This window comes from Grus americana, chromosome 4, assembly GCF_028858705.1.
Source record: "Grus americana isolate bGruAme1 chromosome 4, bGruAme1.mat, whole genome shotgun sequence".
Lineage (NCBI taxonomy): Eukaryota > Metazoa > Chordata > Aves > Gruiformes > Gruidae > Grus > Grus americana.
In genome coordinates, this window is record NC_072855.1 from 41458699 (window position 1) to 41482950 (window position 24252).

Sequence of the window (24252 nt, forward strand, 5' to 3'; positions counted from 1 at the left end):
AGTTGTTTTTCTCATGAATAGCTTAGCATGCTTAAAAACTATGGGTGGTTTTTGTAAAACTGGTTTAGAAAACATCTGACTTTAACATGTAAATAAAAATGTTTCGAGTTTTAGGAACTTTCATACGCTCTTTCTACTGCTGAGTGTATCTATCTGTCCATCTTCGTCCAGTGAGAAGTGGGTTTTGCTCCAGGATTTACTTATTTAGCATACCTGCTTGTGAATTTCCATATAATGTTGCATCAATCTTACAGGCCAGACTTCACTAAGGATAGACTAACTACAGTATCAGAAACACCACTTTTTCCCCAAAACGCTGAACTAGGAGTATAGTCAACTGAGGGTCGGGCCCTGGCAAAGGAGGTCAGGACTTTCCTCCTTGTAAGAAAAGGAGAAAGCAGAACTTTAAAAAAAAAAAAAAAAATTAAGCCATATAATACAATAGGAAAGCAGTAGGAAAATACGTTTTAAAATTATTGATTATTTTTATGGTGTTGTTTTGATCAGAGTGGAATGCAGTAATAAAGATAAACAAGAACAGAAACCCCAACACCAAAAGCTTTATACAGGGCAGACTGTGCTTCCAGCAGATATCCGAAGGGCATATCTGATTTATAATCAGAGTTCTATACCTTGTCAAGCAGTAAAATATGATTCAATTGAATTATATAGTTGGAAACTGAGTAAAAAATTAATGATGAGGTGATGTATTAGCAGGCCTCTGGTACAAGAGATAGACATCCATATCTGTAGGCATTCAGAGAGTATTTGAACAGTTCTGTCCGTGCATCTGAAAAGCAGAGTATATGGAAATGCATAGGGATATAGTTGTGCTAGTGAGAGAAACCCATTCATCATCAGACGAGCAAGTACACTGAAGGAGTTACTAGAGATAGGGTTATTGATATTTGAGATGTCTGCTTACTTGCCCCAGTCTTATCGTGCTGATTTCTTCTCTGAGATGAGATGAGAATTATTTTAGGAATGAAAAAAACCCCAACAATTAAAGAACAGCAAATGTCAGGCAGGACAACGTATTCTCTACAGATTTCTGGTGAATAATGATTTATGGTTGATAATTCATGAACATACAGTAATTAACATTTTGTGATTTGCCAATATCTGTCCAAATTGTCATAAATAACCGTATAAATTGTACTGAACCAAACTCAGTGTTTCTTTTCTTGAAAGCAGTAAAAAGAAAGATAGTGATTTGGTGAGTTTGTGGATTATTTCCTATGACTCTATCAGCTGTGCTTGGGAAGAACATCAAATGAAGAAAAGCAATGCAATACATAATGATGTAAATAACAAATGCAGCTGGCTGGTGGATGACAAATGCAGATAAATGTAGACTAATGAGTTTGGATCGAAAAAAGAGACAGTGTATAGCTGCTAAATGGAAAATAAATATCAGGGCACTGACCTAAAAAGAGATTTGGGAACTATTATAGACAAATCCTTAAACTCTGTAGCCCATTAGGTGGCTAAACTGAGAAATATAAATGAGATACTGGGATGAATCTCAAAGTGCACAATATAAATCAAAGGATAAAGTTATTTTAGTTACTCAAGCTTCATTCACAACACTAAATACACTAATTACCACTAAGAGACAGGATCCCAAATCAACCGCTAGGCAGGGCAACCTTTAAATATGGGGGACAACAAGTAGGTTTCTGAATCTGTATTTAGATCGAAGGGCAAGAGACTTAATATCAAGAGTGATGAGCACTTGGCAGTTTCCATTCAAGTAAGCTCAGATGCGTAAGCCTATACTCTGTACAGATAATGCATCCCCAGTCTTCTCCAGTTAGAGATCCAGATTTCATGGTGAAGTAGTTCAGTGCAGATTTGGAGTAATCAAAAGGGCTACACTTTGCACAAAATCACAGCAGATTTCTAGAGGTGACTATAGGCAAGGAAAACTGTTCAGATATTGCTCTTATTATGCAATGTTGCTTTATGGTTGTTGCATATCACATCAAATTAGCCTTCAACATAACTGCCCGTCAGTGTTCTATGCTAGTTGTCACACGCATGTGCTCGTACATATATGTATGCATACACACAGTACATGCTATACTATATAAAAAATAGATGCATATACTATATTGCATAAAAAATAGCTGAGTTTAGAATAATGGTTTCACTGAAAGTCGCTCTTTTTTTTCAATGTATATATTCACCAAATATTCTCAGTAAACCATTTTCATAACAGAACTGTTTGTAAGCATAAACTAACTACTTCTGACATGTAACTGGCCTTTGATATATTTTTACTCTAATGTTTTAATATCTTCACCTTTCTTAACAAAATGAGTGAGGAAAATACCAAGATTTTGTTATCAACAACTAAAAAGTGAATGTTATTTCTTTCTCATTTCAGTCAGTAGCTCTTACATCACAAACCTGTCAGAACTTCCATAAATATTGGTAGTAAGAAACATAAACCAAAGTAAAGAGTGCCTTCCTCCTGAAGTACCACACAAAACCAAACCCTTCTCCCTAACCTGGAGGTCAGAGCACTTACAGGAAAGACAGTGAGGACTTTCAGCCAGAATATTGTTGAACTTCACCTAACAGGTAACAGTAACCATTAGTCTCGCAGATAGAACTTTACCCGAGACCAGGCAAAAGAGGAGTTTCTCCAGCTGAACCAATCCCTGCTCGCTGCATAATTTTTTCCCAAAGTGACTCACTCCTAAATTCCCAAGTCTAACACGTATCTTACCTTCCGCCCTCTGCAGGATTCTCTTCAAAGAGAAAGGGATGCATTCATCTCTCACTTTTGAACTCTGTATTCTACTTCCATCAGTCATCTCACTTATACTCTTTGAACCTCTTATGTGAGAAAATACGGTCTTCAATTAGCCATGTTACTTTCTGCCACCAGGCTGGGTATGCAAAATCATCTGCTTGGAGAAGGTCTGCAGCTTTTTCAACCAAACAATACATCTGAGCTCATTGAACTTGTGTGTTGATTAATAATAAATGACTAACATTTTGCTTAATCCCCCAGACAACTCATTTTCTTAAAGTAGCCAGAGTCCACATCTCTCATTTTGTATGGCCATGATAGAAATGTTAATTTCTTCTCACATGGGGAAAAAATATTTGACTGCCAAGTTGTAAGTCCTCGTTCAGGAACTGGAGGCTTGCAGCACACAATGGTTCCATTTAAGAGTAAAGCAGGAGGGATGGAAGTAACATGGATGCTATTCAGAAGGCTAGTGAGAGGGAGCAGGATATTGTCTAGAGGAAAATTACTATGTTTAAAACCAAGATAGATTTTAACTATTTTTATGTCATCAAAAAAGTTTGCCAAATTGATAGAACTCTATTTACATCTGCACATAGTCAAAGTTGTGCGTATATATGTCTACATATATGCATATCCTAAATTACCAGATAATATCCCCTAACATAAAATCAGCTTCAATTCCCATCCACCTATAGCTGTCACAGTATATTAATCACTGAGATTGAAAATAGCTATCATATCTCTAATGGGACATCTGGCATAATAGACAGGAAGGCATATTTTCATTCAGTCACTGAGGCCTCAGCAAATTACATTTGAAGCTCAGGATTTTGAAAGTACTTTTGTTTAAATGCAGCCCTTTTTGGTAATGATTATATGTTAAAGCACAATAAAGGACTGTCTTTATAGTTTCAATAGGGATCTGAAGTACACTATGTGGAAACATGAAAAGTATTCATCGCTAAATGTCACTCAACTATAAAGCTCGACAATTGCACAGGCTAGCCCAAACAGCAACGTAGGGAGCAATAGAAAATCCTCATATTGGGCAGATTTTGAAAGGCAGCCGGGGACCACAAAGCCACACTACAACTATTGTCTGACTCTCACCACATAGTAACTGGAGAACTCTGTGGGACAGTAAAAAAAATTTTAAAATACAATGTATTTGTTCAAACGGCTATGAGTTCGGAAAAAAATAAATGGAAGACCGCTTCTCCAAAATGTACACATCTTTACAAATCCACTTGGAGAAAAAGATAAAGCTGTAGGAGGACATTTGCAGAAAATATTTGTGTAGTTACCTATTGTGTATGCTTTAACTGACCAGGCAAAATTCTTTATACACTTCTTTAGCTTTACACTTGAATAAACCACTGATTGACCTCTATTAACTTTATTTACGTAGCTGAAGTTCAGAATACACAGATGTGCTTTCCCGGATTCTTTATTCAAGTCCTCTTCCTTATCATAAGCCTCTGTACGTAACTGCCATTTTTTAAATTGGATTAAAACCAGGCAAACTAATGTAGCAAAGCAACAGCCTCATCAATATAGCTGCCATTATTATCAATGGAGAAGTGATTTCTCCCATTTTTCATACAAATGTCTCCTGGAGTAGCAATATTCCATGATCATGCATTATTGAGATTTAATGTGAGTTCTGCTATTGATTTCAGTAGGGGAAGACCCATGGTGAGAAAGGAAAACAAAAAAGGAGTAGAGTGTTCTGTAGGTACTGGACCAAATTTCATGCTGAAATCAATGAGGTTGTACGCAGTATAAAGCCAATACAGAATTTAGACTGTATAATTTTGAGTAATTAGTAGTACTCAGACTTGCATGGTATCAGTCTTCTATTGATTTTGTCATTGCCTTACGACATGTGTTTTAATAGCAATTATATTTTCTGGCAACCTTTTTTTTCTCTCTCAGCATCTAAATTGTTGCTTCTTGATTAGTCAACAGGAAAAAAAAAATCAATACTCTATACATTGCACTTCCAAGCTTTAATTCAATTACCATCTGCGAACTAATCAAACATTGATCTAGCTGTGTCAGTACATAGAAGGCATTTTTTTTTTATACCACTATCTTTCCTTGTCATTAAAGGTTACATTTTAGTTCATTCACCACAAGCCTAAATCTTTACTGTAGCTGAAAAAACCCCCAAAACCACAAGTATCCTTTCAACTTTAATTTTCATTTAATTAGAAACTCATAAGACCTTTCCACCTATTGCTGTTTTGCCTATTTTCTGCCATTCATGCTCTGCTAGTGCAGGAGTATTTCCTACAAAATAGTCCAAAGTGCGTTTTCCAGTGTGATTTTAATAGACTGAAACAATAAAGAACAATTCCTTTTTCCTTGTTGTCAGAAATTACCTTCCATCATTCCAATTCTATTGGCACAGACTTCGTCCTCACTTAATAGCTGTTCTGTTCATCCAACTAAGGCAAAGTGTTCTAAGGCTTTTTAAATGAGTAAATCCCTAGTAAGGTATTTTTTCTCTTCCATGAGCTTCTCTGTCACTGATTATAGCAATTATGCTTACTATATGTCTGTTGCTAAATGTCAAATAATTTTATCTTAAAACCAGCTACTCTTATTTACTGTCTCTGTGGAAGCAATTACCAAATGGTAACCCTACTATTTTTGTTACCTTTGCCCAGCCCTAGGGCTATCATGGTTGAAACAAGTAAAATAATCATAACGATCAACATTAGCACTATTACTATTATTACATTAAAAAGAGAAAATTTAACCAAAATAGACAACAGAAAACAAAATTGCAGGGTTCTTTCACGCCTTGGATTAAAACACTTTTAAAAACACTGGAGTGCCTGCCCTGGTGTGGGACCTGAATATCTTGCCTCCCACATAAATGATCACTAATGGTTAGTTAAAGCAAGAAATAAGTAAGCAAACATTCTTTATGTTGGTTAACTCTGCCTTGTGCAGACTGGATACCCCGAGTATCTTACAAAAGGACGTAACCTATAAATAATTCCCAAAACCACAAAGACAATAGTTAAGTCAGTTTACCTAGAAAAGGCACATATGAAGTTGCCTTGAAACAGGCAAATCATTGAACAACAAGAGTCCTGAATCCAAATTAAATTGCCCTGTTCCTTTCTTTTCACTAAATCTTAGCTTATGCTTCTTCTCTGAGCACACGTGATCACTGAAAACTTGATGTTTTACAGGAATTGGTTTCTGTATTATACTATAACTTCAGTAATCCACGTCAGTTTTATCTAGATGTTTTAAAAATAGTCTTTTGGAGTGATTTAAACCTTTTTCCTTAGAATTCCAGGTACCTTTTGAAACAGGAGCTATATTTTTTTCTTTTAATCATTTCATTTTCTGTGTAAGCTCTTACATTTTATTTGGGTTTAATCAGTGCTTATTTTTCTTTTATTTCAAGAAACAAACTATTGGATTCTTATACAAATCCTCTCAACTTCTGAAACAGTGTTAGCATCCTCTGGAAAGAGTGCTCTGGGTTTGCTGTGCTTGGAAGTAATTTGCTTAAGCGTTGCCAGGTAATTACTTTCTCCAGTTGGTATCAATATTCTTACACTAATAACCAGTTGTATTATCAAATGACCTCAATATATTTTTCATAAATCATGTAATTATTCATCTACAAGAGTATTAAGAAATTATTACATGAAGGTTACATAAAGATACACAGCATTTACAACACATATTAAAAAGCTCTTGACATCTTAGCCATAAAGAAGAACCAAGATTTATTATAGTGAGAAGAAATACGAGTGAAATAAAAGCTAACCAATTGTTTTGCTATGTTCTTTTACTGAAAATACTTTTCTATGAATCAGAGGTCTTGTGAAAGGAATAGAAGCAAGTTCTTTTTGTAACAGTGTTTACAACTCTAATTAGGATCTCAATACAATTATGTTTGCTTGTTCCTCAGGAGAATGCCCTTACACTGTTATGCACTAAAGATATTTCAAAATCAATCTCAACCTCAGTTTTTCAGCTAAAAATAATTCCAACATTCCAATTCAAATACTCACAAATGGCTCAGTTTCTGAGGAGACACTCTTTATTGGATGACTTCTGAGTTTTTGTGTATTTATGAGTTGCAATTACAGAAAAATCCCCGTAATCAATATTTATTCTTCAACAGAACATAAAATAAATTGAGAGTTGAAGTGGCAGGTAAATTATGAAAATCTGCATTTCAGGGCCTGCACAAAATCTGGTACTTTATGATCTTGCATTATACCTTCTCTGACATTGCTTTAGCCATATACTGAGACTCCAGAAGCCCACTGGCATTCCCTAAACTAGCAAAGTATTTCGGTAACATGAACAGCTGAAACAAGAAAATCTACAATAGCGTATCTGAGTATACCTTCCAGATAGTAAGCATATACAAGCCAATGTCTCTCTTAAACATTAAAAAGACTCAGAGAAGATTGCAATGACCTAACTTCACAATAAATACTAGCCATTTTATTAAAAAAAAAAAAAAATCTTTTTTCATACTTCAAAATAGCTCCATGCTGAGAATGAAGAACCACTCACTGTATGCGAGAAGATCATGTTCAAGAATATCTAAGGAACCTGAAGGTGCACAAGTCCATGGGACCTGATGAGATGCATCCATGTGTCTTGAGGAAACGGACAAATGAAGTGGCCAAGCCACTCTCCATCATATTTGAGAAGTCCTGGCAGTCCGGCGAAGTTCCCACTGACGGGAAAAGGGGAAACATAACTCCCATTTTTAAAAAAGGAAAAAAGGAAGACTCAGGGAACTACAGGTCAGCCAGTCACACTTCTGTGCCTGGCAAGATCATGGAGCAGATCCTCCTGGAAACTATGCTCAGGCACGTGGAAAATAAGGAGGTGATTGGTGACAGCCAACAAGGTTTCACTAAGGGCAAATCATGCCTGACAAATGTGGTGGCCGCCTATGATGAGATTACAGCATTGGTAGATAAGGGAAGAGCAACTGACATCATCTACCTGGACTTGTGCAAAGCATTTGACAGTGTCCCGCACAACATCCTTGTCTCTAAATTGGAGAAACATGGATTTGATGGATGGACCGCTGGGTGGATAAGGAATTGGCTGGATGGTTGTGGTCAATGGCTCAATGTCCAAGTGGAAAGCACTCAAAAACACAAGTGGTGTTCCTCAGGGGTCAGTATTGGGACCGGCACTGTTTAACATCTTTGTCTGCAACGGGGACAGTGGGATCGAGCGCACCCTCAGCAAGTTTGCCGACGACACCAAGCTGTGTGGTGCAGTCAACACACTGAAGGGAGGGATGCCATCCAGAGGGACCTGGACAGACTTGAGAGGTCAACCCATATGAACCACATGAAGTTCAACAAGGCCAAGTGCAAGGTCCTGCACATAGGTCAGGGCAAACCCAAAAGCTCAACACAACTCAGCAATGTGCGCCTGCAGCGCAGAAAGAAAACAGTATCCTGGGCCGCATGAAAAGAAGCCAGACCAGTGGGTCAAGGGAGGTGATTCTGCCCCTCTACTCTGCTCTCATGAGACCCCACCTGGAGTACCGCGTTCAGCTCTGGGGTCCCCAACATAAGAAAAACATGGAGCTGTTGGACTGAGTCCAGAGGAGGGCCACGAAGCTGATCAGAGGGCTGGAGCACCTCTCCTATGCGGACAGGCTGACAGAGTTGGAGTTGTTCAGCCTGGAGAAGAGAAGGCTCCAGGGAGATCTAATTGTGGCATTCCAGTACCTGAAGGGGGCCTACAGGAAAGATGGTGAGGGACTGTTTATCAGGGAGTGTAGTGATAGGATGAGGGATAACTGTTTTAAATGGAAAGAAAACAGATTCAGATTAGATATTAGGAAGAAATTTTTTACGACGAGGGTGGCGAGGCACTGGAACAGTCTGCCCAGAGAGGTTGTGGATGCCCCTTCCCTGGCAGTGTTCAGGGCCAGGTTGAATGGACCTTTGATAAACCTGATCTAGTGGAAGGTGTCCCTGCCCATGCCTGGGGGGATTGGAACTAGATGATCTTTAAGGTCCTTTGCAACCCAAACCAGCCTATGATTCTATGAAAACCAAGGAGAAGGGAATATTCATGGCACTTGACCTGCTGGCTACTGTCTTGCTAATGCAGCACAGCTGAGATTAGCATCCTCCACCCCAAGGAAGCATCAATGACTCATTTTTGAGATCTTATTCTATGTTTTACACCTTCATCCCTAAAAAGTAGTAGGCTGAAGTAGTCTGTAGGACAAGGAGAGCAAAGAGGGCACTTACACAGGTGGAGTTACTAAGTTCAAAGGTTAGTGCATGCTTAAATGCTGTTTTGTATGGGTCTGGATTTAAACACTGGTTTAAATGTCTGCCTGAGCAGGTATCCCCAAGCATTAAAAGTCAAGGCAGGTTCAATTGAATAGCAACTTAACTGACCCTTTGTTCAAAAGAACTGAGCATAGTCCCAGTTATTATACTGGAAAAAGTGTTTTGTGACCATTTTTCCCCTTTTTAGGTAGGTGATACAATTCAATACGTGGTTTCTACTCCCAGGTCTGTCTGACTAGCTATATGATTGGAGTCAAGTGGCCGTGCCACTAACTGGAGCTGAATCCTGCATTTGCTGCTCAGGAAAATCCCATTAAGTCAGTGGTGCAGAATGAAGCCCAGCATGATCATTTCACCACACAACATTTTTTATATACATTTCGAAGTAATTCCTGTAGAATTTGCAGTCAGGGGATATAGCTCTCTGTTAGGTGTCTCAGTTCAGATTTCCTTTCAATTCTCATTTGTTTTATAATTCTGTGGTATCAGCAAAAATTACTCCAATCAACATGCAAGCCATCTTATGACTTTACCAGAGCATACAATGGTGCACTTTTATTTTATTTTTTGGCTAATATGATCAATTACTCCAGTCCCTGTTGACTCACTGGGTAATGTTGTCTTTAGTTGTTGGGCTTTAAATTTTAATACCCAATGCTGACCTCTGTGCTTACTCAGTTCTTCATAAAACACATTTTGTGGGATAAATTCACAGACTTCCTTTCCTCCCAGATACAAATAGTGAGATTGTTCCTGTTGTAATTTTTGTAATAGTGCAGCACACTCACCTCCTGCCAGGCAGCCTATACAAATTACTACAAACATAATAGTAAATGTTATTTTAACACTTGCTTTGGACTCCAACATAGAACTATATTACATATTTTATTAGCTCATTTACCACCTACTAAGTTATATTATTAGCTAGTTCATTGAACATGATATGTGTTAGGTAGATTTGGATACCACTTTAAAGTGACTTCTATCTGAATCTGGTTTGTGGTTTTGTGAATCCACAGAAGTTGCCTGTCTGTGATTTTATAAATGAAAAATAGACCTCAGAGATGGAGGAAAGCATAAAATCTAAGGGTAGGATCTGCCCCCGTCCCTCTCACACACAATACCTTATTATAGTAAGCAATTGATTTCTCATTGCCATTGTTCGATAGCTCTGATTCCCAGCCCATTAAGGTTAATGGAAGCAAAAGACCCATGAGTGAAACCTGAACTTCATTTAAGTCCTTGTTAACACTCACACTGACTCTACGGGCTTGGAATTTTGGTAAATGTCAAAATGGTAGAATCTAACTCAGACAAGTCCCTTTGGTCTTGAATTTTGGTGGGACACATGATCTGGAATTCCCAAGTTCTGTTGAAAATCCTCATCATAAAGGAAATATCAACTAAGACTTTTAATAGCCTAGAGCTACTAAGCATTAATTGTAAAGCCTTGTGTTTGTGTAAGCCTGCTTCATGTTGTCAGCAATAACCAAGTCATGCATGCTACTCTTTAATACACAGATTATTTTAGGGACTGTCATCTCTAATAGCTGGTTCTGTCTTAATAAAGCCTGATCTTGCACTATTAAAGAGCATCACATATTTTTATGTCACATGAAAAGAATTTGGGGGGGGGGGTTGCTATATCTTAGATAAAGTAAATTTTTATAATTCCATATAGCTTTTCTCATAATATCTGGCAAATATGTTTTTAATAGAAGCTCTGGACTCTTTGAAGGCTAGCATCGTGATCCACAAACACATCAGACACTTCCATGGCACTAAATAGGCTTAAGAAATCCCTTGAGGATCTTAATACTATTAAGAATCAGCAGCAAATAGACATGGTGACTGGTCTGAGAATGGAAAATGAGGAGTATTAGACAGGGTAGGAAATAACAAAAAATGTATCAGAGAGAGAAAGGCTGCAATAACCACCATCAAGCAGAAGCATTCTGCAGTTTTACAGCAAGAGGTGAAGACATTGTCATGCCATAAGGGGAGTCATCTCAATGAATGACACAAGGTCAAAAATAACAGAAAAGAATAAATATAAGTAAAAGGCCAAATAAGATGAAAGCAACGTGTCAAGGAACCAAACTGTGACAAAGTCCCACAGTAGCTAGCAAAAGGGGAATTTGTTGATAAAATTGGTAGAGAAGCTGAAGATGTGGTAAATAAAAAGCAGTGACAACATAACATAAAATAAGAGGGGTCGTGCCTGTGAACGCGTGAAGTGCCTTTTACTGTAGGCAGAAACTAAGGAATGAAGTAGGAAAAGAATGGGAATCACATTTAGATCAGGGCTAGAAGGGAAGAAATGTGCAAGCAGACAAAACTTGTAGGAAATGCAAGACTGGACTGAAAAGAGCAAGAGGCGAAACCCACCAATATTCCCCCCCCATGGTTCAAAGAGACAAATCCTTTCATGGCCTGCATGATTACGATACTGTGTGATAATATCCTGACTCATACCTTAAAATAAATGCAATTTCTGTAATTGCCTGCTATCATGGCCACGTTGCTGTGGAGGGTATATCCAGCTACTGGAGTTTTCAGTGCCACTCCAGCTAAACACCATTACAACATCTGCACAACATGGCGGCAGAAATGCCATTCTTGCTAGATTTATACCTATGTAGACAAAGCTATACAAATGCAAGAAAAAAGCCCAGTGTTGATAAAACTGTAAAAGTATAATATCTTTGCATTCCCAATATTTTATGTCTCTGCTTGCAAAAGCACCCCAGAGCTTTGAAGCAGATCTGCCTAGATATATTCCTGGTAGAGAATACTATATGATTACTGTAGGTATAATAATAATTTAAATATATATATATAACAAAACTTTCACCCACTTTTTGCAGATGAGGCCTTGCCTTGCTGTCAGGATACTCAATGCCAAAATCCCTCCTCGTCTTTAGGAAGTGTCTTCGTCAGCGTGGAACCCGAAGGGCCATCTGTACCCTGCTCCTGGCTCCTACTCGTGATCACTCGCTCTCCTGCTTGCCACGAACTCCAGCTACTAAACTTCCCTTCACAGGCACGCTCAGCTGCTCCCCTCCTGCCAGAAGGTCCCACCTAATCCAATCACTCCTTTTTTTGAAGTAATGAGGCATAAAAACCAAAACTGAGAAAAGCAAAGAAATCCTGTCTGTCATTCTGTCTCTCACTAGCATGTCTAGGCAGATCCCATCTGGAGGACTGAAACTAAGCTTAGGAACTTCAGATAAACTCCTGTGTGACAAAGCAGCATCCTTTTCTCTTTCAAGCACAGAGAATTAATAATTCTTTAGTATTTTCACCTCTTCTAGGAGTTTAGCAAAGGATTGGCAGAAAGCAGAAGGCCTGCGGAGATGATTTTTCTCTAATAACAATCTTAAGCAATATTTAAGGAAAATAAGGAAAACAGGGAAACAATATTCAAGGAGATAACTTAGCCCTAGAGTACACCCACCTGTACTCAAAGGGTGGCCAGTTGTAGTCAGTAGAATAAAATCTTCTTCCAAAGCTGTGTCGTAATGTGGTTGACAGCCTTCAGCTTCTCAGGATAACACTGCTGCCGTGACTATCCTGCACATTATGATTTTAACAAGTCAGTATGACAGAGGAAGACACTCAGGAGTTTTATCTGCAAGCCAGACTCTTATATTTCCAATATTGCCCCAAGAAGCTAAAGGCTCACCAGCTGTGCCGCTCAAAAATTCTCAGTAGTGAACTTCTGCAGCCTCCAGCAAAGGCTGTGGTGATGGAGAAACCCCCATACTTCATGGTAGACATTCAATGGGGCCACTTGGAATTATGAAAAAGGGCTAAACTAACCTTTCCTTAATTAACAGCTTATAATTAATATCAGTCAGAGTAATAGTATAGTCATTATATTAGAGCAGCCTGATGGTTACTCAAATAGTTTTCGTTTATCTTACACTGTTCCACACTTTTCACTGACTTTTTTTCTTACCCAGGTGGGTCGGGGTAGGGACTGAGGCATGTACTTCCAAGCTTTCTTCATGCGAAAGAATTCATTCCTCCATTTTACTACTATCTTCCTGTTTGTTTTGTGGGACACAGCAGAGTGTATTAGTGTGACCAGTTATCCTATCAGTGCCAAGAAAGCTTTACTTTTCTCTTTGGCCTCTCCTCAGCATGTAATCAAGGCCAATTGCCTTTTTGCCTCATCGCTTTTCCGACAGAGATGAAAGTGAAGCCTTACTGACACACACAGGATGGCAGTGTGATCACCAAAATAGCTTGAATCTATTGGTACAGGCATGATTAAGCTTTTCTCCTGTCATTTCCCTTAATGCATGCCAATTTGGCCTTGTCAGTCATTTTATCGAGTCTGACAGGAGCTTTCATCCAAATAACATCTCCAGGAGCAATCCAAAATCACTATGAGTAGAGCTGGGCTGGAAATACTTTTCCCATACTAAGAGCTTCTTTTGTTCAAATAAAAAAAAAATTTAAGCATTCTCCAATACTGAATTGTAAAATCAGTTTCAAATTTTAGAAGTGGTCAGAATGCCCACAATAAAATAAGAACAAAAGATATATTTTAAAAAGTCGGTGTCAGAATTAGTTTTGTAGTCTTAAAAAGGAGCATATATTTCCTCTAATGCTTTCAGGTGAAAAAAAAATAATAAAGAAAACCACTGGGGTTTTTGGCCAAGTTCATCAGAAATATTCACCTTCCTTCTACAACAGCCAGTCCCCGGCCATTTTCTCTGCAGTGCAGCACAATACATCTATGAAGTATTTTTGCCCTATGGTTAACTGATCTTCAGTGCATTCTGCTGGCTGTCACTTTATTAAAGATATAACTTGATTGCTATACCATCAGGCAAAGTATCTTCAAGTCTGTCCCTTCATTCCTCCTCAAAACTTTTTATTTACAGAGGAAATTAAAAGTAAGGAAAACCACCAAAAAGGCTAACAGTTAAGAATGAGAGGATTTTTTGGGTTAGTTTTCCTGATGTTTAACATTTCATAGCCAATCTGCAAAAACTTTGTCCTGTCGCTGTTCACTTTCAAATGGTTTGAGTTACTGGAAGACTCTATGATCTACTTGCCCATTCGTCCAAATGTTTCCTTCTGTGAAGGAGACCCTTGAGAGTCTGGGATATCAAGCATCATCAAATGCTGACTTTCCTTCCTTCCGGAAGGGAAATGCCTTTAGTGCCTTTCTTTTTAAGTTTAATCCCAATAGGATTAGTAAGGGTGATGAAAAATCTTAGAATTCTCTCATATTGGCATCTCATATTGCCTCTTTTCTGTATAAAAATGGCAAGTTTTTGAAAGGTTAAGTATCCTACCTGAAGTTGATCACTGTTTCCTAATGCTTTCTTGTTATAATTTGTCTTCTGGCTTGGGGCATAGGGTGAAGACTTGCAGAGGCATTCGATTGTCTGGACCTGTTGCACTGCACAGTGACGTGGAAGATACATTTTGGCCTTAAGGACTTCTGTATTAAAGAGAAAGAAAAACAACTCATGGATCAGAAAGTGACCCCTTCAGAGAGTCAAACGTGTTGGATGGTAGATACCTTTTCTGTTGTTTTTTTTTAAATTTTCCAGAGTGAATCTTGAGCAACTCTGGATCTAGCCTTTCAAAGCCACCCCTGGGATTTTGAATTAAATACAGAGGGCAATGAATAGGTAGCTGAGACAAAGAATTAGTCATAACTGAGTCTGTTGTGGAGGACTAGCAAGAAGAGAAAGCAGTTAAAGAAAAACGAGTTAAAGAAAAATCCTTGCAGGTTGTGAAACATTTACTCGTAATAGCATACATTTATTTAGTTCTGTAATCTCTGAGACATTCTTGGGAATAAATAAGGCTTAAAATGCTGACAGCCTGTCCTCCCTTTTGTGCTTATGGATAAGCAGACATATGCTTATTACGCTTGCAAAGGAAATAAAATGCAGAAAAGCACAGGAATGATCCCTCCTATTTTTAACTTAGGAAGATAATATAACAAGCTTAATTTGGAAAGGAGCCTGAAGTTTTGAATCTTTTGCTCAGTGTCATACACATGGCTCTTGCTCAGAAGATAACTTTGAATATCTGAATCTCTTCATTATCTTTAATTAAGCTACAACTACAGTAAAACATACTGCCCTTTCTAGGCTGTTTTTTTTCTAAACTGACAAGCAAGTTCAACAACCCAGAGCAAGTACTGGTGTGCCTTCCACAACTGAGTAGCAGACACTGTATTTAACCTTGTCTCTGGTTCTTCAGTACGCTTTGCCAGCTGAGCTTTCTAACAGGAAAACCTTAAGTTTTTTTTTTTTTTTGGCTAGTACCATCTGTCAGTTATAAATCTAACAATGCCATTGTCTCCTTCCTGGGCTAAGTATTCTTGCAATTTTTGCAATTCTCCCATTCCTTTAATAAGCCTGAACTAGATGAAAACATATTTGACCAGATTGAAGTATTTGTGATTCTTCTTCCCAAAAGCACATGGTCGAAGTAAAACAAAGTATTATTCATGGTTCAGTAAAAACAGAATACTTGCCGGGGGCGGGGGGGGGAAGGACTGTAACACAAGCAATGTACACATCTGTCTTACCATTCCCAGTGGTTACCTAAGCAAGACTAGATAAGGTTTTTTCCTCTCAATGTTGCAATGTCTACAGAGTAGATGATGTAAGCACAATGCTACTGCTGGAAAGTAAGATAAGAAAGCATCTGCGCTGGTTTGACAATGAGCCAGCTCGGGTCCAAAGGATTACAGTTGTACACAAATAGAAAAGCCGACATGCTGGTAAAGTCCTCCGAGCAGAGTTCATAAACGTGGAGCTACTGCAGGCAGCCATGATTAAACCGCACTGTGCCCCAAAGCTGTCACATCCGCGAGGCGACGCGCAGCACTGTGCATTACACCTTGCAGATATCTGCACCAGTTACCCACCTCTTCGGAGAGTGTCCTCCCTTCTAAATTCACAATAGGTCCTTTGGTGCTCCACGGGGACTTTTTTCTTGCTGCTTGTGCCCTTGTCTCTTACCACATCTTAAGCACTTAATGAGGGATTTTCTGTGAAAATATCTAAGCCACACTAAGTCCAACCTACAGTAAACAGTCATTCTATAGATAGCACCCGTTATGTGGCTGCAGGGTGAGTTCCAGATCTTCTCACCACCTACTGCTTTAGCTTTCCTATATGGGCAATAGATAATATCAAATGACTCACAGACTTTTTCATATGTCTGAAACAGAGCTGGCTACCCATAGATTAAAATGGGCCATACACCCTAAAGAGCCTTCTCTGAGAGGTTCTGGCATCTGGGACCCAGCATCTGCCAAAGTTCCACATAGCAAAGTCTTTTTTTTCCTCCAAAACACCATTATTAATGAAGAAAACTAAGTCCTATTTCTGCCTTTAAAGAAATATCAACAGTCAATTCTACAAATTAAAAACTGGTTCCACTGAAGTAGCTCCACTGCTAGCACAGTTTTAAACTACGCTATGGTTGATAGAGAAGGAAACGTGCATATCTAATTACTCTGTCATCTAGATACTTTTACTGTGCCTGCTAGCTAATTTGCTGCAAAACACTAAAGGGATGATAACAAAAGACTTACACTAAAGTTTCCAGGCAGACAAGGGGTTTTGGGAAGATGAGAGGAGAAAGCATGTGTTTGGTTTTGATCAGATTTTGCAGAGCTTTGGTTCTGTAATGGATATGCAATAAAGCAGATAGTGCGTAGCATAAATTCAAGAGAGATTAATGGTCACATTAACCTTTAGAAAAACGATAAAGTAGATTTACCCCTTTGCAATTGGTGTGGTAAAGTAATAAAAACATAGTAAAATAGACCAGAATTCATGTCTCTTTCTTTTTTCAATGGTCTGACCATCAAATAAATAAGTAAAAAAAAAAAATTTTTTTTAAAGATTTACAGCATGAACACATGTAATAAAACCTTCCAAGCAATGCAGAAGCACAATTAGAGAGATGATAATAAGACATTCTAAAAAGTGCTTGAAAATTGTTCTGAAACTAATTTCAGCATCAGAAACATTGTTATCATTCCCTTTAAAAAAAAATGCAGAGAGACATCCCAACCAATCTCTTGCAAGGTACTAAACTGAGAAACATTTTTTGCCATGCCTTTCATGTTTGGTACTATCTACATAAAATGAAAGTAAGCTATAATGTGAAAGAAATTGACTGCAAATTAAAAAAAAAAAAAAAACAAACAAAAAAAAAATCCCCCAACAAACCACCACCCATGGTCATGAATATTTTCGCTTACCTCAATTGTCATAGAGGTTCACACTTAGCTGTAGAGTTGATTTCGTGATCTTTAAAAATTGTCCTTTTTTTAGGCAAATATCATGATTTCTGCCAGCTTGAAAACATCAGTTTTATCTCTGATGTAAGGACCTTGGAGAAAAAGAAAATTCATCAAATACTGTACCTAAATCAGACTCCTTGAAAAAAATCATGCCAGCAAAATATCTGAAACTCATAAAAATCACCTCATCAGTACCACTGTGGAGAGGGAGAAGGGAGAATTTACATGTCACTTCAGATGTGTGTGCGTTGCTACCTACCATGAATAACGAGTCTGTGAGACAAACTAGAAGAGCCCAGCTGTGTGGTCAGTGCACCGTCACCTGCTTCACCCACACTCCTTACTCACACTTATTTCCACTGGACTGGGCAGTTTCAAGCAAAGGAACTCCGACTTTTAAAGAAATGTCCTCTTGGTACCCAAATTCTCGAGGACCGCATAGAATGGACCAACTTTGAAACAAAACCTCTGAAAAATCCATGAGAATGCAAGTTATACGTTGTGCCTGGGAGATGTTTCGTTGAACTTCAGATGACTGAAAGTCAAATGTTCAGGCTGGTTGTGTCAGCTCTGTGTCATACAGCAAATGAAAGACAGAAGCACCTAGAAAAGGTGATTCGCCACTTCCTAAGTGTCGAATCGGCCTTTTGCATCAAGTCCTATCCTAACTGTCAATAAACAGGAATGCATGTGAAGGACAGAGTCAATGATGACTTTAGGAAATAAAGCAATAAAAATTATTTATTCACAAAAGAAGCATGAAATCTTATTGTTGATATTTATATTCTCTCTGCCCCAAAATGATAACTAAATTAAATAATACAGAATTCAAGACAGCAACAGCACTGTATGATATGCAGAACATACTTTAATCAATCTATTAACAACGAACAGGGTGCCTTGAAACTGAAATCTTAAAGGCAAAAATGAAAACCAGGTGACCAAAAAGAGTGTTTACACTGTAATATATGTGGATTGCTGAAATTAACATAACAGTGTTTTGTGTCTATTTGCTTTAAAGAAATACAAGTCCTTTAAAATTTAAAAATTGCAATGCAAAACCCAAATAAAGTGTTTGAGGTAGCAAAACAGTTCAACAAAATTGTTCAACAAAACATATCATCTAGTATCAACTCAATCAGCTGACAGTCATATGTATTACTGTCTCTCTGAATTTAATTTGTAGAATCGTAGAGGGTCTGGATTGGAACAAAACTGATTTTTCTTTGTTTGTAACCTTATATGTTGTTGCACTGGAATGCTAGAGTACTAAGTGAAATATTCTTGCCTCTATTTCTTGCAGAAACACGCACTGCGTAGCGGTTTACATGTAAAACATCAGTGCTGCATTCTGCTACCTCTCTGGTGATTAACTCTCACAAAAAGGAGCTGTAAACATCTGGGGACAGACATCTGGTTTTCTCCCATCGTTATCTTCTTTATTAGACTTCTAAAAATAGTGTGTATATATTTTAAGATATATAGATGCGGGCCTTCAGTCACTACATGGCATGAGATGATGAAAACAAGAAGAAACAGACTGAAGTATCTTTACAGAAACACATGAGATATTCCCAACAGGCGTTAGGGCTATTTCCCACAGTGCTTGCTCCTTTTTCGTGCTCTAAGAAAACCTCCTTGCAAATTTCCAAAAGTTCCAACATGCATCTTTTACCTATTTTACAGAATAGTCTAAAGCGTCTTCTTTCTCATGTCCCTTTGAGGTAAAACCCGAGTGCTGTAAAAAGCAATATGCTACTAAAACATAAGAAACTTCAGAAGCTCTGTCATAAACTTGGATATAAATATATCCAATGCACCATTTTATAACATCAGGGACTACCTCTAGTTCCTTTCTACTGGTGATGTTGTTGCTAAAGCGTGCGTCAGTATCGATCAGTTATTCTACCATGATTTTCTTGCAGCTAAGTCAGCAGAAAGATAGAACAGAATGAAATGTAACTTTTTCTCAGAACATCACAGATAAAAAGGTAAAAATTATTAATGTAAAATATTTTATGTAAAACATTGTAAATATTTCCTAGCTGTTGGAATAATTTGATATATTATATATTCATATATTTATATTCCTTATACAGCTAGTGAATAGCAATTTGTTAAATATTGCTTTAAATATCATTACCACAACTGTTATGTATCTCATTCTGGAGAAAAGCTAAGGATGTAATATATTGGGTGCATTCAGTTTACGTTAGCTAACTGATTAATTTTTTATTTTTAATTATCTCTAAATTAAAACAGCTCATAAGTTTTAGCCCTCTCCCGTTGAGACAAAGTCTGTCCCTAACTCTAGTTTTACCTGGATATTTACACCCACAATATAACAACACATGCATTCTCTCAGTAATTATTCAGATGGTTGAAAAGCTAAGATCTTTTCTTAGAAGCACGGGAGAAAATAAAGTAGCACGATCAGAATAGGGTCAATGGAAATCATAAGAAATTTAGGAAAGGCTTGTCAGGGGAAAAGAATTTAAAAAAACCCCAAATACAGGATGATTTTGCTTCAAGCAGAATTCTTGGCCGGTATGCAATGCATGCAGGAGATGATACGTCCGACAAAACTAGCAATGGCCTAAAAATGGCACAGGGAGTAACAGCATAACTCCCGTGCACAGAGGCTTTCCTTTTGGAGGCATCCATCTTCCATCACAGATGAATGAAAATTTGATATAATTCTTTGAAAAAAAGCAGTGTATTGAGAATTTCCATAAAGTCTCCATACTAGCTAACTTCCCACCAAGACTTTTTAACTGATACTGACATTTTAAAGTCTTTTAAAAGACTTTATGACTACCTGAAGCAAACACCTGCTGTCTGATTCCAGTAGCATTCATTATAGGCAGCACTTAAGTATCTGAAACAGATCAGGGAAAATATTTTATGCAGTAGCTAAATTAAAGATACAGATTTCTTCCTGCACCAAGCACAATTTGTCAGAAATGCAATGCCTTTCTCTTCCTCTGCAATAAGTCCATTCACCAGTTTGTGCATTTCATTTTGCAGATGGAGGAGGACAGACAGGAGGATGGGACCTCTAACATGGCAATAAGCAACTTTTTGTCCAAAAAAGAGCACAAAAAGGGTGAGAGAGACAGACAAGAGATATGCTCACATTAACTGCTGTCAAATACAGTGTATTTTTTAAGTACTTCCTTCAGCAATTATTGTATCTGGTAGTTAAATTATTAATACCATACATTATATGGCTACTGATTAATAATACTTGGCTCTCCCAAGTAAGATCACTAAAAAGTAAAAAAAAAAGCATTGGAAACATTCACACTGCATTAACCCCTCTGGATGCTGTCCAAATTCATTCTGTTTAGCTAACATGCCTAGGATTATTTCAATTACATGAAACCATCTTAATTGTCAGTGTGCAAGAGTTCATGGGTATCTGAAATTTTCTGCACAACTTACAGTTCATGAATTAGTTGGCGAAGAGATCAAGAATCCTGGTGAATGAAGGGACCTTTATCTACCTACACTATCATTCTTATTTAAAAATACATAAACACAACCATTTGATCATCCCCATATCTTGAGTCAATGACCTAGATTTTGGTCTGTTATACAAACAAGTGCAACACTTCCTGAGACTAAAAGGATTGGGGGGGGGGGGAGGATGTGAAGAGAAAGGTGCAAATAATGTACTTAAGGCCAAAGGAAAAGCATAACTTGAAGACCAAAAATTTATCAGAATGCAAACTTGCTGTACACAAATATATAAGTTAAAGGGGTTTTTTTAAGACATAGCATTAGATTTGTGACTAATTGTAGAGAATGAAATAGTTTCTGCGGATCTTCAAGGAAGGAGAAAAGTGCTAAAAAAAGCCAGTGGGCTTAAAGATCCGTGGGGCTACTGGACATTGCTGGCACATCTCCTGGAGCATCCGTATCATAGCCAGAGTTTGCTTCCTGGCGTCTGCACTGTGAACCTTATCTTCCTGCTCTCCCCATGGTTGCCTAATCCTCTTCTCTTATCCATAAGCTGGAACAGAAGGCAAAGAGCAGAAACTAATACTATTATGAACATTATAAGCTTCCATTCTTTTTTCCACTGGGTATCCAAAACAACCTGCCCTCTTTCCCTCTACACATTGGCATTTGATATCTTCACTGCCCGACTGCCCAGTATTTGGGGATGTTTAGGTCGTCTTTGCTGTCCCTGGGATCACAAAACCCAGGCAGCATGCAGTGAACGCTGAACAGTTTATCAACTCTTTCAAGAAATATTTAGAAATATGATGAGTGGACAGATTCTCTATATTGCCAAGGAACATTTAGAGGAAGAGCTAGGAGATGTGGGGACAGGTATAGAAGTAGGAATTTGCTAAGGATTTGGAGAGGTTGGGGAGGTGGAAGACTAGGAACTCTGAAGCAGAGAGAAAGGCAGGACAAAGGAAAAAGTAGTTCACTATCAAGTAGTTGCATCGTCAAGTATATTTTTATCAGCCAGTTCTACTAAAATAGTCCAAATAATCCTGAATAGCACGCAAAGACCTCAGTTTTTAACAAAGAACTTAAATAACTATTGAGGTTTTTCTTCACAGAAAGCCAAGAAATACAATATAAGAGAAATAGAGCTGACATTTACCACTGATGTATTTAGCTGGTTTTATATTAATACTTTTTTGAAAAACTGTTATGCACATGAATGCACCTTTATATTTTTGAATAATGTTCCTTTTAAATAATTACCATCTGTTTTGTGATCTTTCCCACCCATCTTTTTTTTTTTATATATATAAAAGTCAAGTGTTTATAAATCAGGTGGGTTTTTTACCAAGTGTACCACTCCCTGTCTGTAAAGCGAGATGAGAGCTTGATTTTTATGTGGTGAAACACGATTTGTTCTTCCTGCCTTTGAGGTGCAGCCATAGATCACACTGTGTTTATCTTGCTTACTCTAGCTTTTTGCGATGAATTATTAAAATACGCCTGGAAGCATGGAGCCATTTGGAAGAAGGGCCTTACTGGAGAGTAGAACAGATAAAAGCACCAAGATAAAACAAGCAACCCTGTCACCAGCAGACACAAGCAATACTGCAGAGAAGAAAAAGACCATTTTATCAGTCAAATTCTCCTTACAGCCACACTAGTGAAACCTCATTGACTTCAGTGAACACAGTAGGCTGCTTAAATTCATCAGCTGCTTAGAAAACAGTATAGTGACTATATAAAGGCAAAACTGCCACATGAAGCATGGAAATGTAATTTACATTGTTAGTATACCTGCAGCTAAACTGCAAGATGAATGAAACAAGGGACTAGTGCAGGGAAACAAAAATCACCCCACAAACAAAAACAAAAAAAACCAAAAAAACAAAAAAACCACAACCCCCCCAAAAAAACCCAAAAAAACAGACACTAGAAGTTGTTATACTACTCATTGAAGCCTGGTTTTTTGCAAATGTGTAACTCCTGGCTAGATTCTTTTGCATCCATACCTCCTTCTGTAATTGGAGTCTTCATATATTTTCTTTTTCATCTAAAGAGAGGTAAACTACTCCAGGAATTTTCTTCCAGGGGAAACACTTGAATAGACCTGTCATTCTGTTGGGTGAAAGTATGCCTGGCTTTTAAAGTAATCAGGAAATAATTTCTCTGCCAAGTATTTCTACCTCTCAGTTTATAACATTCTTTGGGGGTTTTTGTTTGGGTTTTTTTGTTTGGTTTTGTTTTGTATTTTTTTCATTTAGCTACAACTAATTTTGGCAAAAATCTTAGACCAACAGCATCAAAACTTTGCAAGCCATATGTCCCAGATTAAACTTTTTAGACAACTCTTGGGCAAAAAAGGCTCAATCATTTCTAAAAACAAAGTCAGAAAGAAATATGGGGGTTTGTCCTGTTAAACTCTTAGAGCCACTTCACACAGAAATCCCAAAGTCTGCAGCAGAACATGTAACTTGAAAAGAAGACTGACTAGAGTCAGAGATCTGCCTTTTCCAGATTTCCTAAAGATCTTTCTATATATTGTAAATCTATAAAAATTAAGTTTGCATATATTGCAGTAATGTGGGTCAGAATTTAGCAGTTCTGCAAAGACTTGCCATCCCTTACGATATTCCTGTACTGTGCAGGGCATGCACAACCATTGCATAATCATTCACTATATTCATTGTACTCCACAAGGAAGTTAAAGATTGGGTTCTCCTAGAGGAAGGGAAATGCTTTTTCTCCCCTAGATCCTCCAAGTCACTTCTGGACTCCAGCTGCTAGGAGATAATTTGATGACTATCCATAACGATAACATGCCTAAATAGGAAGAACTGAGGCAGGAGTCAGAGCATGAAGGAGCAAAGACAAGAGCAGATCATCAGACTGGGACAAGCAAGTGTAGAATCAAGTAGCAGCGGATAGCTTGGAAAAATAAAAAAGAAGAAGAGTGAAAAAAGGTGGGAGCAAGAACTGAGGAAGTTACTTGGAGTTGGGGGTTTTTGTTGGCTTCTTGGTTTTTTTCCTCAACCAAGAAAAATAGGAACGACATCATTTTGCCAAAATAAGGATTTTGTTTGACTAAATACAGGATATTTTAGATCAGTTGGAACTAAAGTCTCCATGTGAAGAAATACTAGGGTTTTACTATTTAATTAATCTTTTTAAGTGAGGAAAAAAACCCTAATCTATTTTATTTTATGGAAAAAAAAGAAAAAAGAAAAAAACTTTCCAAAATGTTTCCTCCCTATTTATGGGACTAAAACATGTTCTAAATTTGACCCAATTCTATGGGAACTTTTTTTCAGTCCTGAACTGTATTTTCAGTAGATAAATTATTTCACTAAAACATTATGCTAGCACTAGAAAAAATGCTGATGAAATAGAACACTTTAGAATGGTATTAACAG

General features: G+C 37.7%; 1 long non-coding RNA gene across 1 annotated transcript; it reads right to left on the bottom strand.

Annotated features, from left to right (window-relative positions):
* Positions 1–343: 343 nt before the first annotated feature.
* On the bottom strand, positions 344–14519 carry LOC129206220 (uncharacterized). Its single transcript, XR_008577056.1, has 3 exons — positions 14394–14519; positions 12539–12654; positions 344–790 (listed from the first exon to the last, which is right to left on the bottom strand). It is a non-coding gene; the product is annotated as an uncharacterized LOC129206220 (long non-coding RNA).
* Positions 14520–24252: the final 9733 nt, after the last annotated feature.